This window comes from Dermacentor albipictus, chromosome 5 (assembly GCF_038994185.2).
Source record: "Dermacentor albipictus isolate Rhodes 1998 colony chromosome 5, USDA_Dalb.pri_finalv2, whole genome shotgun sequence".
Taxonomy (NCBI): Eukaryota; Metazoa; Arthropoda; class Arachnida; order Ixodida; family Ixodidae; genus Dermacentor; species Dermacentor albipictus.
Genome location: NC_091825.1, coordinates 138236677 through 138246593, shown reverse-complemented (window position 1 = coordinate 138246593; position 9917 = coordinate 138236677). Strand labels below are relative to the sequence as shown.

The following is a 9917-nucleotide window of genomic DNA, read 5'->3' as shown; positions in this document are numbered from 1 at the left end:
CACATCAATTTCATTTGAAAGATCTGCAATCACAGCTTCGTCAGCTTCATGTTAGACGCATCTTTTTAATCACTCGGGTGTTATCAGAGCGCGATGATGCTTTGCTTCCGTCATCCCAGAGTGAACAATGCGCAGTAGCCCTCAGTCAGCGCAATTAGAGTAACTCCTCAGCCCTAGACAGCGTATTCACGCTGACTTTCTACAGGTAGAGTCGGAAGTATATAGAATGCACGTTCCGCGAAAGAGCACAGTTTAACTTGCAGCACTAAATCTTTATACAACGCTGCATTGGACGCGCACACTATGGCACGTAGCACATTTCTAATCCAGGCTACGCGTCCGGTTTGTCGAAATAATAATTTTTATCAGATCCCCCAAACCGCAAACTTTTTACCCCGTCTGTGCCTTTCTTCCTTTCTCTCTGAAGCTTATTCCTCCATATGCCATTACAACACCAATTCCCTTTACCAGTTTCATGTTTGCAACTCATATACTTTACTTCTAAATGAGGGTGCTGCTTCAAAGTGCTTTGACGTACTAAAATATTTCGAAGAGGCGTCCCTATTATTCTCGCTTAAATCCTTTATGCTCTACGAGTAAAAACCCCAGAGTTGATGAGCCGATTGTTCCACATCGAAGCATTCCCAGCTAATGGAACGTAATATCACTAATATCCTTCCCGCCATGGTCCAGTTCTTATGCAAAGAGCGCCCGCCCAATGAAACGCAGTAAACCCCTGCTTCCAAAGAGATCGTTCTGCACCACGGCGCAGTCATTACCGGGGGCCAATTTATGCGGCAATTAAAAGCGCGGATTGCGCCTGCCATTAGACGAGACATTCCGTGCCTAGGAAGAAAATGGCGGGTCTGGCTGCCAGTAGAACGAATAGAATATCACGAGAAGTGCTTCTGAGCAGACAGGAAGTTATCGCTGAAAATTGTTTTGTTCTTTAGGCGAGCGTTCAAAATAATTGACTTGTCTGATTTTCTGTTTTAACCAAAGCTCTTTCTTTGCCAGCTGCATTTACACGGTGACAATGCAAGCTCTTGATTTGTTTTTAAAAAAATTCGGATCTGTACTCCTAGTTGTACGGCCGTGCGCGAAGGCTTTACGCTGTCTTATGCAAATTTCGTTCATCCCAAATCTGCACAGACAAAACCAGTGATGAAGCCTCCGGCTGGGCTACTTGAAGGTACACTATAAAGTTCCACCCTCCATCAAAAGTTTCCTGTCCAGCATAAAAGAAGAACCTAATGTTGGAATCCCACAATGCACGTATCAGAAACGCAAGTAATTTAGTATACGACTTCAAATAAACGTCAATCGGAAAGACCCGTAGTCTTTTAAGATAGCCGCCGTCTATTTAGTGCTACGAACTCGTGAAACACCGTGAATCGTTTTAAAGTTAATTAACGAAGCCTGCTGGCCACACGGTTCTTTGACCATGGTAGCGGCAATAGAAGTATCAACTCTCTTCACTTTTTTGTACGTATCTTTTTTCTCATCAAGTGTTTCTACCCACTCATATCTCAATCATTTTATTTCGCCCAGACATCCCGCGATACTTCGGTGAAGAAGTCGGGGCTTAACACTTGACGACTTCTAATCATAATTTAAGAAAAAAGAAACGAGATACTTTAATTACTCACGTTGCAAAAACGTCACATGCAGATTTCCTAGGTATACTTGATAGTGGCGCGAAATGCATTTCTCGAAGAAGGGACTTAAAATAAACAGTGAAGCGCCAATATATTTCGTGAAAATAAACCAAAGAAATCTAAGAACCAACTTCCCAAAGAAGTCTTCTTTATCATATGCAGGGTGCTCTGTTCAGCTGCAACAAAGCTTTAAAATTGCCTGTGGCAGATAACACAATTATAACCCTCGATCCAAATTACTCGATGAGGTGGCTATTACTTCTACTAGAAATCAAAATATTTAATTGAATAATGAGCATAAGTACGCTAATTACCTTTTTAAACAATTGCTTTGTGGCACATAATTCAATGTACGAATTACAGCCGGCGAGTTCGCAAGGTGTATCCCCTTGGAACGAATTCTCAGGACTGCACCAGTTTCGAGATTTAAAATTTAAGAGTGTCCGACGAAAGGCATTGGCGTTCCAGTTACTTTCCTTTTTAGTGCAGAAAAGTAATGGAAACGCAAATGCATTCCATCGGACACTTTGGAAAGTAATATCTAGAAAATGCTGCAGTCCAGAAAATTCGTTTCAAGTTTATACGCCTTGCGAGCTCACAAGGTACAATTCGTACATTAAGATATGTGCCGTAAAATGAATATTTAGAAAGTTAATTAGTGTAATTATGTTAATATTAGGCGTTTTAAGTTCTTGTAGAAGTAATGGCTGCCTCATCGAGCAATTCAGATCATGAGTTCAACTTTGAAGTCATTTTTCAAAAATTTGGTGCTCCTAGAAAAAACATCCTGCGCTCATGTACATGGTTCAATCGATGTAGACGTTCACTTCACAATGCGCACGCTATAGAGAATATCAGAAAGGGGCGTCGTTGCCTATAACTCTACAAAGACACGGAACAACATGATTCCCAAAGCTTTGGATACTCTAAAAACCACTCAAGGGCTTGAAAATTGTGCCAAACGTAATAAGAACACGAGCAAAGAAAGAAATTGTGACACCAGCGTTGTCCATGTTGACAGGCGTGCATCGTTTAGCTCACGATAAGGTAAATACAACGAGAGAGCGCGGGCACCATCACAACTTGGCAGATTCATAAGAGCTGCAACTTTGAACTGATAACCTACGCTGTGGAGCACAAGCATGGCATATTAATGTGCCGGCGATACAAAACAAAAGCCTCCATGTTCGATCGCAGCGCGACGTGCTGAGAGGGTTCGGCGCTATTTATTGTCTTTAAGCTCTGGAGTGATTCAACGAAGATAGCGGTAATAGCAAAGGAGAAAGTCTCGAAGTGACAAAGACCTACAAGAACACGACACTAGAGATTGATCCGCCGCCAAGAAGGCGTTTGGGCAACTCGCCCGTCTGTGGGACCGTGCGCGACCGTCCACGGAGCGACGATCGGGGACAGACGGGAAAGACAAATGGGACGCGAGGTCAGATGCCAATTCGCGAAACTGTCGAGGGGCGAAGAAGGATCGCCTCGGTGAGGTGAAAAGGAAAATGAAAAGCGTAAGGCGATGCGATACTACGGACGCGACGCAAACAGTGAACGTGCAAAGGAACGTGTCCCAAGCCAGGAACGGAATGGAACGGTTGCGCCGGAACGCTGAGATAGCTCGCCGTAATGTATCAAATATGCCGGATGCGTTCGCACACCCTCGATAACTCGGTGCTTCGGAGAAGCTGCAGCATGTCGTCCGCACAGGCGTTCGGGCAGATCCCCACGCAGGTTCAAAGACGGAACACCTCCAAGCTGTTACGGACGCAGTCAGACTTGACCGTCAATGACAAGGAGTCACGAACACTGAGTGAGGCGTGCTTTGCGTACGCGGCTAAGTCGCGCGCCCAGCAGTAAGAGAAATAGATAGAGAGAGAGCAAGAGAGAGAGAGATAGCAAAGAGAGGAAAGGCAGGGAGGTTAACCAGACGAGCGTCCGGTTTGCTACCCTACACTGGGGGAAGGGAAAGGGGGAAAGGAAAGAGGAAAGCGGGAAAGGCAGCGGATAACGCACGTCGCAAAACGGAACAAATTGTCTGACTTATTTGATACTGACAAAAGAGAGAGATAGAGAACGAATGGGATTTAAACTGCATGCATACCGAGGGAAGCGAGATGAGTAAAATTTGCAAGACGTGCACGTCCCTGCACTAGAAACGCGTGCCGGTTTTTGTATCAAGGGATCCGGACTGTTCTTTTCCGAAGTACGGCAGAGTCATGTAACGGTAGTACGTGCTGATCTGTGATGATTGTATTGTACTATACAGACGTAAAGCGCGCGCTCACTGCTTTTAAAGAGTTTTTGGAGATCACTGATATTGGGAAGTAATACTGAGTTTCACCTGGGGAATGTGTATGTGTATACTGTATTCATTTTGCTCTCGTGTGGAGTCGTCTACATCTACCTTGCAATAGTAGTGTCTCCAAGATTAATAATGAATAATTTTGCTGTGTACCTTGCTCTCTTGTAACATGTTGTCCTTTTGTGCTGTATGTGTGCTATTTCTGACACTAAACATTAGTAACAATAATGTGCTATTTAAAATACATTCTTTTTTACGTTTGCGATATCGAATATTATAGAATATTTGGTATATTATGGTACAATACGTGATCCATTTCCATGTCACCCATGTGAATAGATGTAGCCATATGTTGGTGCTAACATCGCTTTATTTATTCGTATCATGCAAAAGAATGCTTTTAGAAATAATGAAATTGCCCTCTCGAGAATCACAGTAGGCATAGGCAGCCTTATGGAGGACTCGCAAATACTGATGTCTTCCATACAATCACCACAATACTAGATACCGTTACATAACATTTGAACTACGAAAGTACAAAAAACGAAAGCAGATAATGTCATAACCCCGACGCATATGTTTCGTTTGAGAAAAATAAAATAATGACGAGCGAGTATTCGAAGTTTCGCATGCTAATCGAATCGAATGCTAATTGAACACTAATTATTGGTATTCGTAATCGAAAAGAAACTATTCGGTATTTTCAAATATCCGGACTAACGAAATATTCCGCAATAACCGACTGTTGAGGTCGGGTTACTGGTCTCCGTCTGATAAAGAAAGTACCGCAGTTTATCAGCAGTGAAAGAACGACAAAAGTTTTACAAGCAATGCGTGAACGAAATAGGCAATGTAAGCTTTGTTTTTGGTATCGCGTCGGAAGCCTACATGGCAGTCCATGAATTTTCCTTGTAATATGTTAGTTAGTGTTTCTTGAAGTTTAATCATGTAGTAGTTATGTTTTATACACTACAACCAATGATGTTTTCCGTGCAAGAGACCTTTTTTTCCTGTGTGTACTGCACACAACTCTTAAGCAGCCTTCTTATTTTTCCTTAACTGTTGGTCCCTTCTTTTTCAACAACCACTTATTTAGCTTTCTTTTTGGAAGGCTAATCATGCAGCCGCCCTACATTTTTGGAAAGCTTATCTGCAACCAAGCTCTCAATATTTTAAAATGACGTTCATTCAGTTCATTTAATGACAATTTGTCATCTTCTGTATAAAACTGATCCTAATTGTTTTTTATTGATTTCTTTTTTACCCTAGTCGGTACATGCGTGGTACCTCTACTATAATAAAATAAATATTCCGCGGCAAATATATGCGTCTGCGTTCGACTATTCGATATCCGATTCCATATTCAGCACCTATTATTTGTGTTCAATTTGTATTCAGAAAAGTTTGTGTTCGCCCGCCTCTAGAAGAAAGCAAAAAGAAATAATATGCAAAACATAGACTACCAATACAGCACAAGTGCCACCCGCGTTCATACAAAAAGTCATTGCTTCCGAAAAAGCCAATACACCCATGGAAATCACTGGCAATTGCCTAGTAGCCCCAATTAATTATCCATCCGTTTGTCAGCGAGCTGAGAATGACTGACCTGTACAGTGAAAAATCGGAAGCATTTACTGATATCTCCTGGTCAAGCTATCAAAACGCTGATGAATGTGCGAAAGTCCCAGCTCAGTTACCCTTTTCATGTTTTCCTTAGGGTGCTCAATGTGCCATCGCGCTTTTGTTATCCGAGGCGAACTGGGAAGTGTTGGAGACGGTACTTTGGTGCGTAGGTTCTATCGCGACACTTATTTCCTGCCGATCATTCGCTTTCTGGTTCATTTCTCTCGGAGCTCATCACCGGTAAGCAGATTCCTTCGTTTTATGAGAAAAAAAGATAGTACTACAACAAAAACACAAGTAAGTCACACCCTGCCGGAAAAAAAAAGAAATGGAATGAAACAGAAAAGCGCCCAGAAAGTGCACTTAAGGGAGGCCTCAGCAACGCAAGACGAAAACTGGGTTATAAAGGAAATTGGCAAATTAATGAAGAGGACAAAAGTCTTCCTATCTCAGAAAGCGCGAGGAACCGTGTAATTCGTTGAGGACGACGGCACTTCTGCAGTTCCCGCTGGCCGGAAGGAAACGGTGTCGCCAGCGTGGAAGCGAGGAACCTTGATAGACAAGAACAAGCGCGGTCATCTTGTGTCGAAGCCGGAACTAGTAGAAGGAAAAAAAACGAATTAAATTATGTAAGAAAAAAAACCGGGGGACGTACAGTGTCACCGACACGATCGGTAAAGATAAAGACCAAGGAAAACAGGGATGTTCTTGCTGTGTTCGGCGAAGAAGGGTTGCCACACAGACTCACTAACGAAGCGCTGCTGCCATAGAAGACGATAAAAGGGTCTTTCTTCCGCGTCATGGACGTTTTGGAACAAAGTACGAGCAGATATTTTATACTTGCTAAAACAGTAAGCGTAACTGTTGCTAGTGACTCATATATCTGACCCTCCTGATTGAATGCATTTTATTTCGCGGCTACGCTACGAAAGCGCTGCTGGCGTTACTGATATCTACATGCCTTGACAAAACTTTCTGAACAGGTTTGTTGTGTATGTGTTCGTTTGCTGGTCTATGTGTTTTTGTGAGTTCGTCTGATTTCCGTGATTATACCCCAGCACCTCGAGATGTATCCTATAGGCAATGAGCCAGGCTAATAATTTCAGCTTATCATTAGAATGCGAATCTTATCTATGTTCCCGCATAAAGTTCAAGAAATTTCTAAGAAATTCTAGCTTTTAATACACACTGTCAGAAAATGAAGCGTAGACGCATACATAAAGCTATTCGAGGAATGGACGCGCACCCGTTCAAACTGCGGGGTTCAGTGGACGGACAATCGGAGATGAGATTCCGTAATTAGGTGAACCTAGGGTTTTTTTTCCTATCGCGATATTTCCAGTGCGGACGCTCGACGCGCATTTTCATTGTCGCCGTTAGCGTCGCCATTGGCGTGGGCGTTGTCGTGATGCCCTGCTATCGACGACACACGCGCTAAGTGGATTACAGTGACGCGAAATGCGTTAAGCTCACGCTCGGCTACATCCCCTCTTGCGGAGACTGGGCAGCGTTCTGGCCTCCACTTCTAGCATGAGGGTCGTGCGCATGCTGAATTCAAGCGGGGCAGCTGTATGCATGCGACACACCGTGGGGAATGCGAAGCTAAATCCACGCAATGTTTTCTTTGGACGCTAACCGACGCTGACGATATTCCTTCGATATCGTATCGTGCCCCATCGAGATGCGGCACCACGCAACGCCAGCGTTCTCAGACGTCTCAGCAGCGCGCTAAACATTGCTATCGCCGACAGTTTGTTTAGAAGACCCAGTGTGCATCGCAGTGATAAGCCAACAAGCTCCGCCTCCAATCATCCCGCCTTAGATTCTTGATGTTCTGAATATTGGGCGTCTCTTCTCGAACACAGGCGAAACTGTGTGAGATCCCGGCAAAGCGTGGCCATCACTGCCGGTGAGTATTCCATTCTTCAAAACAAGGCGACAACACATCAATAGAAATTTGGAACATCATAATTATTGCTGAGTCGTTCCAAAGTAGGATGGCAAACTTGCGAAGTGTGCATCTATCGCGTTGATAGTATTTCTAGTCCTTTGAAATTATTAGGGAACCACTACGTGGAACCTGAAATAGATAGACATGTGCGTTGAATTAGTTTCTTCTTTAAGAACGGTCGCGTTAGGTCAGCCTTAAAAACAACAATCGGCTTTCATTAGGTAGCTAGAGCTCACATTCTGCATATATAAAAGAATAAAATATTTAGAAATTGCGCTAATGAAAAAGGTAAAGATATATCTTTGGAAGGCAAACTAATGAATGCGAGAATGGCTACCAACGTGAGGTCTTGTCGCAAGCTTTGTATTTGTTTAAGTAATTATCTTTTGCCTTTAAGCAACGTGTAAAGTGATCCAAACGTCGCTTCTACAGATTTGCTTAAAGAAACACAGACACCACCCACATAAATTAGGTCGCGCGCCCAAGTAGAGCAGTTCTGGTCAATATATTAGAAGTGGTTATGGCAGAGTGGTAAATAGTAGTCGTTGTATAGGAGAGTGGTTGTAAGAGTGGTTATATGTCAGGAGTGGTTATGAATTGTTGTTATTGTATGCAGAATACTTACTCCGGTATCTGTAAGATGCCTAGGATTGTAGATTATCCATTACTGGTTAGAGGAAGCAGAGGGTGAGCTAAAAGGGAAACAATAGAACACTGCATTTAGTTTTGGAGACAATAAACATCGCACAGCAATCTGCTTCGCGAGTGGTTATGCGGCAAACGCATTAGTAGTTCGTTTTTATAATATACACGTGAAGCACTAGTTATTGCAGATCGTAGATGGACCTGGTAACAGTGCGGCATTTCGATCGAGTCGAAATCACGTGTGAGTGCGAAACATTGATGCTGCTTTAGCAGCACAAATTTATTTTGGTCCTTGTCAACCTTTCCTCAAGCTTTAGAAAATCCATCTTGCCGCGGTACTAGCATACAGCCTACGAGATGGTACTTATTGGTCTAAGCGAAGTACCAAAATACCTTACTCTGCTCAGGATTATGCACTAACACGCTGGTACCATAAGAAAGTAAACAGAGATGTGCTTAAACAAGATAAAGTTTGCTCAATGACTCTAATTTTCTTGCCTCTCTCTCATGGGCTGTGCTTGAAAATTTCTAAGACGACGAAGAGAAATCTATAACACTCTCTAAAACGAGCTTACCTGGAGCTTCTAGAGCCAGTATTTCCATTTGCTCCCGCACTTCGGGAAGATCCAGCTCTACCAGATCTGCTTCCAAAAGGGCTAGGGCCGAAGCTAAATCCGTAGCCAGGCTGTACCCCAAAGTAGCCTTGGCCAGGGAAGGCGTAAAACCCAGAGGTGCCGCTGAAACCATCGAAGTTGCCGCCAAAGTGGCCTCCGTAACCTCCAAGGCCAGAATCAAAACTGGAGCCATAGCCGGAGCCATAGCCGGAGCCATAGCCGGAACCATAGCCGCCAAAAGGAGCAAACTCAGCACCATAATAACCTCCGTTGCCGAAGCCATTGCCGTAGAAGCCATTGAAGCCACCGTTTCCGTATAATGCGGAGCCATAAGCGGGTTCACTAAAGAAACCATGGCCTCCAGGGTACGGTGAACCGAAAGAGCCTCCACTCGGAACTACGCCAAACGATCCTGTAAAGCTGGGTTGTCCCGCGGGTCCAGCATTAGATCCAAGAGACCCTGAACTGCCAAAGGAGGAAGAGGCAGAACTTCCGGGAAGTACACTTGCCAGTGAAGGAAAACTGCCAGTAGACCCTGCTCCAAATCCTACTCATGTGCCTACGGGGGGAAAGCCTGAGCTGACACTGGAGCCAGATCCGAAGGGTCCTACTCCACTTCCAATGCCAGGTCATACGTGGCCTACTCCGCTTCCGGAGCCATATCCCACGGAGTCTAGATTACTTCCAAAGCTTGATCCGGCGGCGCCTACTCGCTTCCAAGGCTTGCTCCGGGGAATGATGCGGAGAATGATCCGGGGACACTGGAAGGTCTGGCCGGATGACCGAGGCCGCTTCCGGCGACTCCAGTGCCGGGGACTCCAACGCCGAGGCCGCCGACGCCGCCAACGGGAACGTCCACCTTCGAAGAGGGACGGGGCCCAGCGTACGCCAGGGAGGCTGAAATGGAGTAAAGAAGAAAAAAAAAACAAGCAAATATGAGCTTCCTCAATACCAAAGTCATGGCCCAGCCTTCAGTCCTTACTACTACCGGTAGTCAGCTCAAAGCCCGTCTACTCCACAAAAACTGCTGTGTTGTCACTTATATTAATACTCTATCCTTGTTTAACGTGGGCAGTGCATTTATTATTTATTCGTATTGAATTGAAGCGACCTTCACACGT

The 9917-nt window shown here is 44.3% G+C and overlaps 1 long non-coding RNA gene across 1 annotated transcript; it reads right to left on the bottom strand.

The window, feature by feature from the left end:
- Window positions 1-7594: 7594 nt before the first annotated feature.
- On the bottom strand, window positions 7595-8861 carry LOC135909322 (uncharacterized). Its single transcript, XR_010566680.1, has 3 exons — window positions 8758-8861; window positions 8163-8229; window positions 7595-7666 (listed from the first exon to the last, which is right to left on the bottom strand). It is a non-coding gene; the product is annotated as an uncharacterized lncRNA (long non-coding RNA).
- Window positions 8862-9917: the final 1056 nt, after the last annotated feature.